This window comes from Sinocyclocheilus anshuiensis, unplaced genomic scaffold (assembly GCF_001515605.1).
Source record: "Sinocyclocheilus anshuiensis isolate Anshui unplaced genomic scaffold, SAMN03320099.WGS_v1.1 scaffold2204, whole genome shotgun sequence".
Taxonomy (NCBI): Eukaryota; Metazoa; Chordata; class Actinopteri; order Cypriniformes; family Cyprinidae; genus Sinocyclocheilus; species Sinocyclocheilus anshuiensis.
Genome location: NW_015544264.1, coordinates 92102 through 98765, shown reverse-complemented (window position 1 = coordinate 98765; position 6664 = coordinate 92102). Strand labels below are relative to the sequence as shown.

At 34.7% G+C, this 6664-nt stretch overlaps 1 protein-coding gene across 1 annotated transcript in view; it reads left to right on the top strand.

Annotated features, from left to right (window-relative positions):
* Window positions 1-1178, top strand: part of LOC107698009 (monocarboxylate transporter 2-like) — a 41889-nt gene extending 40711 nt beyond the window's left edge. The window contains exon 8 of the transcript XR_001635292.1: window positions 1168-1178. The gene's annotated coding sequence lies outside the window, so the exon portion shown is untranslated. The remainder of the gene's footprint in view (window positions 1-1167) is intronic.
* The last annotated feature ends 5486 nt before the right edge of the window (window positions 1179-6664 follow it).

Below are 6664 nucleotides of genomic sequence, written 5' to 3'. Positions count from 1 at the left end.
AATGTGTTTTTGTAAGAAAAATATCCATATTCAAAACGTAATATTCACTTTAATCTAGCTTGCGCCAACAGTTGTATACGGAAGTAGTTCCGGGCGGATGACGTATGAGGTTGGCGTTGCGAAAAAACGTTTCTACAACATTTAAAGACATTTCAGAATAGTGATTTCATATATATGTTCTTAGAATATATTTGTGTTAGCTGGGGTTTAGGAAGTGTGTGACACCTTATATCTGCTCAAACTGCTTCAGAAGAAGCCTCTGCGACATCAGTTTCTATATTAAATGTCAAATAATCACATTAGATTTAACACAGCCCTGGTTTACAGTTTCTGACCGTCATCGTCCAGATCGACTCACATGATGACGGCTGTGAATGAACGAGGTCAGCCAGATCTTTTCTGTTCTTTTGTCACAAAACACTGCAAAGAATGATGTTCTTCCTTAGTATTTTTGTCTTGTTTTATAATATAAATATCTAAACATTCTTGAATCAAGATGCATTTACTGGTCAAGTAAATGACTAAAGATATTAAGTCTTGTTTAAAAAAAAAAAGATTGAAATTTTGTTAATTTTTGCTTAAAAAAAGCAAAAATATCTCCCAATGGGGTAAGAAAAATAATCTTAATTCAAATGCTAAACAAGATTATTCTTCTTGCCCCATTGGGAGATATTTTTGCTCGTTTTAAGCAAAAACTAACAAAACTTCTATAATTAATTTTTTTCAGAAAACAAAAATTAATATCTTAAGCTACTTTACTTGCAAAATAAATGCATCTTTATTCTTGACCTTTTAGATATTTATACTAGAAAACAAGACAAAAATACTAATTAAGAAAATAAAAACAAATTCACACAAACTGACCAAATCATCTTAATACCACCCAAAACGTCATATTTACTCACTCTCATGTCATTACAAACCTGTGCGAGTTTTCGAAACACAAACAGAGACGTTCAGCAAAATGTTCACGCTGCTCTTTTACACATAATGAAAGTGAAGTAGGAGGTGGACGCTGTCAAACTCATAAAAGGACACCAGCAAATTACATTATATACACAAACATGACATTCTATATGATTAATATGTAATATTTGGATCAAGCAGAGCTTTGTTTCTGATAAAACACACAGTAAAATATAAGCACCCCTGTAAGTTCATCTTGAGGTCTTCAGATGATCACATGACTAATCCTGACGCTTTTGTATAGTGAGAAATTACAATAATCATCCAGCGAGGAGAATCTGACACTGCAACAAAAGACCCTCAGATAAACCCGACGCTTCAGAAACGCTCGCTCTTTGTGCTGAAGTTCCTGTCAATCTCTTATATAATAGAGGACTGCAGCACACAACAACAAGCGCAGTTTGAAGAAAGTTCATCTTCTGTTCAAGTTCATCATTAAAGAGGTGTTCATCACAGAAGCATCACACAGTGGATCAGTGAATATAAACAGCTGTTAAACATCACTGTGATCTGTCTGCATGCCTCTGGGACCCTGATTAGAGGAACTAACCCACCCCAGAGACATGCTGACATGTTAAACCTGCAGACCGCAGCAGAGATGAACGCGTGCCTTTAATTTTTAAGGTCAAGGTTTGCAATCAATTTATTTTAGCTACATTGAAATAAATTTAGTTGACTTTCAACATTTTTTTTGAATGTAGCTAAAATAAATTGTTTGCAACCACGTACCTTAAAAAAATGCTATTTTGTGTAAGCAACATAAAATAATAAAAAAATGAATAAAATAAAATTGTAATGTACATAAAAATAGGGTCTAAAACTATGGTGATGCATTGCTGCCACACACATATTTTTTTTCCCACTCAATTATGTCGTAATAACGAGATGTTATGTCGTTTTAACGTCATCTTTTCTCGTTAAAACGACATCTTTTCTCGTTAAAACGACATCTTTTCTCATAATAACGAGATGTTTTCTCGTTAAAACGACATAACATCTCGTTATTACGACATAATTGAGTGGGAAAAAAAATATGTGTGTGGCAGCAATGCGTCACCATATAAAACAACTAAATTAAATAGCATAAAAAAATAATAAAAATTAATTAAATAAAATAGTAACAAAAATTTACATATAAACACAATAGGATCTAAAATAAAAATAATAAAATAACATAACATTAAATAAATACATTTAAAAAATAATTAAAAGGTCTAAAACAATACAAAATAACATAATAGTAACAAAAACGTATTAATCAAATAAATAAATAATAGGGTCTAAAACAAAACAAAATAAGGAATAAAACAAACAAATAAATACCGCCTAAAATAACTAAATATATGAAACAAATGTCTAAAATAAATAAATAAATACATACTGGTTCACACCAGCGTTTCAATAGCGTGTCTGTGGACATTTTAAAAACATCATTCTGCTGAAAAATCCCACACGGCACTGCTTTCCAAAAAGACACTGATCTCACTGGGAATTTCAAATGTTTGTTGAATTCCAGCTGTTGCTTGTTTTTGGGAAGTTTCTGCCTTTAGTCTCCTCTTCAGCCGGTGAAATTCATGTTCAGTCAGATTTAAATCTGGAGATTGATTTGGGCAATCTAAGACTTTCCATTTCTTTGCCCTGATAAACTCCTCGACTGAACTGGCAGGGTGTTTTGGGTCATTGTCCTGATGCAATGTGAAGCGCTTTCTGATGAATCTGGTGGCATTTTCTTGAATATTGGTAGCCAAGATGGTTTTGTACCCTTCCAAATTCATTCTGCTACTGTCATCATACATTAAGTCATCATTAAAACCATGCATGCCCACGCCATGACACCACCTCCACCGTGCTTTACAGATGAGGCTGTATGCTCAGGATCATCTGCAGTTCCCTTTTTCTCCACACTTTTGCTTCCCCATCACTTAGATAAAGGTTAATCTTTGTCTCATCTGTCCATAAAACACTGTGCCAAAACTCTACTGGCTCACCTTTGTGCTTTTTTTTTTGCAAACTCTAATCTTGCCTTTCTATTTGTCGCTAGTCAGAGGTTTGCATCTTGCTGTAGCCTCTGTAATTCTGTGTCAAGTCTCCTGCAGACAGTAGATCGTCAGAGCATCACCCAGATTTCTGGAGCTTGTTGGCGATTTTACAGACACATATTTTAGGGTTCATTTTCACAGCTTTTGCCTGTCATCAGCTGCTGTTGTTTTTGCTATAGCTCTAATTGACCTCCCTTTTTTCTTTTAGCATCCAAAGTGCTTGCTTTTCTCTCAGAGTCAGCTCCCTCGTCTTCATGGTTTGTGTGTGTCGTCATCGAATGCAAGACTCAGAATGCAGAAGCAATGGATATAACTGATACGACACATTCCCCGCTTTTAATATCTGAAGAATTAATGCAGCAGGACACAGCTGAGCACTAACTGATTAGGTTACGAAAACGTTACTCCTGAACGTCCAGTTTTGTAACTGTTTTTAAAATGCTTTTTCTTGGTCATATGAATGCTAAAGGAACATTTCATTGTATCATTTTGAAACATTATGGAAACGTTACTTTTGAGTGTTCTCTGAACATTCCAAAACAAGTGTAACATTTAAAAAACGCTAGATGAACGTCTGACTGAAACGTTTCAGAAATAAAATGTTATAACGATGTATAAATACTGTCTTATTAAAGACCAGATAACTCTGAATTATTGTTATTTGTCAGAATGCTCTGAGAACATTCCCTGTTCGCTGGACATCTGTTCTGTCCGAACAAATCTTTAAAGTGATTCACTGATTCTCTGATCACACATCAAAACATTCCATTTGATATTTTTGCAAATATTATACGAACGTTATTTTTCTCAAGCGTAGTAACATTTAAAAACATCAGGTGAACGTCCAAATAAAACATTTCAGAAATAAAATGTTCCATGAGCAATGTATAAATAGCATTGTATAAACGAACATAACTGGTTCATTAAAGTTTGTTACTGTTCCTGTCCAAATGAATCATTCGAGTGATTCACTGATTCCATCAAATGTCAGCGGGAACATGAGTTTGCTCTGGCTGTGTGAATGACTGAGGGTCACCTGAGGGTCATGAAGCTCCGCCCACCTCACCTGGAAAACACCTGGACACTGAGACGCACCAGATTAAGACAATCATGGTTTATTATGAGCCTATGCATCATTTACACACAGACAAAGCATCTGCAGTGCAGAAAAATCCTGCTGGAGTCTTCTTTGATATGATGTCATTCAATATGAGGATATATGAACATTCAGATTAGAGCTTCAAGAAATGCGGGAACAAACTGTTCATCTGTTTTTTCCCCCGTCATCCATCTGGATACGGATGAAGTTCATGTTTTGGCGGAGCTCCGTGACCTTCATCGGTCCGGATCCTGATCCGTCAGCTCGATCATGGTTAATAATGAGAAGGTCTGAGCCGCTGATTAATGAACGTCACAAAGCAGCGCTGTGAGTCTCACTGCAGATCCTGGGATGAACGTCTCTGAAACGGTTAAAAGCATTATTACAAAAACAACAACAACAGTTTAACCCTCAAAATAACTAGTTCAACTATTTTTTTAATAATTTAACAGTTCTCTGATGTTGGTTAATGATCACATGAATTTTTTAAATAATATTTACAGTTTTTTATTTGTATTTTTTAATTAATAGCAAATGTTTATTTTTTACTTATTTTATACAATTTTTTAAATTAATATTTACATTTTTAGCAAGTGCTTGTTTTATTTTTATTTATTTAAATTTTAAATTTTAAATTAATATTTATGTTTTTAGCAAGTTTTTTTTATTATATTCATTTTTACATTTTTTTATTTAATTACTATTTACATTTTTAGCAAGTGTTTTATTTAGTTTTTAATTATTTTAATTTGTACATTTTTTATTTAATGAAAATTTACATTTTTTGGCAAGTGTTTAATTTTTTTTCTTTAGTGTAATCTAAAATATTTTATTTGATTGATTATCAGCTTGGGAGTCCCTGGTGTGTTCAGTACACTCTTATATAAAGGTGCTTTTTGTCTAAATGGTTCCATAAAGAACCTTTAACATCTGAAGAACCTTTCTGTTTCACAAAAGCTTCACAAAAAGAAGGTTCTTCAGATTATAAAAAGCTAAGAAAGAGATGTTCTTTGACTGAATGGTTCTTTGTGGAACCAAAAATGGTTCTTCTATGGCATCGCTGTGAAGCACCTTTATTTTTAAGAGTGTAGATGTATCAGGTACAGATTAAATGTAGTTGATTCAGTTCCGTTGAAAACTGAACGTTTATTCAGTGCTGGTAGATTGTGGAGATCAAGCACAGAAGATCAAACCCACATTAATCAGATCAGGCAATGATGACCAAGAGCTCAGGGTCTGGTTAGTTTAGCTGGTTAGTAGATCATAACTACGCCATGTGACGAGATGAATGAACAGCTCTATCAATCACTAACCAGACAGTTTAGAGCTCCTGCTTTCAGTTTAGTGTTACAACATGTTTGTGAATAGAAAGACTATAAAGCACATCGTATTTGAGTTTTACATGTGATAAAGACGAGCAAGATAAACGCGCTGCTGATTCCAAGAAGAAATAAACACAAACACCTGCGTCTAAGGACTTTTCTGGAAGTTTCAAACCCCTGCTTGTGATGATGATGATGATGATGAAGGCCGGCTCACCTGGATCAGGTTTCCAGCGGTCACCAGAGCTGATCCCGGTCTGAGGAGATCTGTGCCGCGCGTAACATGGGAAATGAAAGCAGGAAACGGCATTAGTTTAGTGTTTCATGCAGAAAAGAAAGATATAGGGGTTTTGAGGTTGATATGGTTTATTTTGAATCGATGAAGACCACCGCAACGCCGGCCAATCAGGAGAGCCTGCGGATATTTAGGATCAATAATTAGGCTCCAGACAGGTTTGGCGAAGCCGTTTAAATAATTGATAGAAGTTGAACGAGCTCGAGTCGTACAGTCGTCATAACCAGCAGCAGAAGGACATTTGCATTGGGTTTCTATTAAAAGCTTCTAATTAAAGCGCTGGTGATGTTCAAGGGTGTTGCGGTGACACACTAGTCATTAATGGGGCTAAAAGCTTCATCTGCTGGTAACAAATGATCCCAGAGACAGATGGATGACCTTCAACAGCAGAGAGCCGCACAGAAAAACCGTCTTAAGATCATTACGTCATCTTTAACTCACCTTCATGTCGTCCCAAAACCTGTATGAGTTTCATTCTTCTGTTGAAAACAAAACACCATATTCTGAAGAATGCTGGGTGTAGCAAACAGGTGACGGTACCCATTGACTTCCATTGTATTACTATCAGTGACTATTTAGTTACCATCATTCTTCAGAATATCTTCTTTTGTCTTCAGGAGAAAAAAAGAAACTCATTCAGGTTTGGTGATGATGATCATTTTCATTTTTGGGCGGACTATCCATTTAATAAACACATTTCATAAGCATTCTTATCTTTTTGTTGCACATAACAACATTTTTTGTTGTTATGTGACAAAAAAATCTGTATTTTTCTGTAATCACTATTTATATGCAAGTTGCAGTAATAATTTCTGGGAAAGTTTTCCAGAACAAATTTCTAAACGTTCTTAAATCAAGATACATTAATACACCAGATATTAAGTCTTGTTTTCTACATCAAGATTAAATGAGTTTTTGCTTAAAAAAAAAAAAAAAAAAAAAA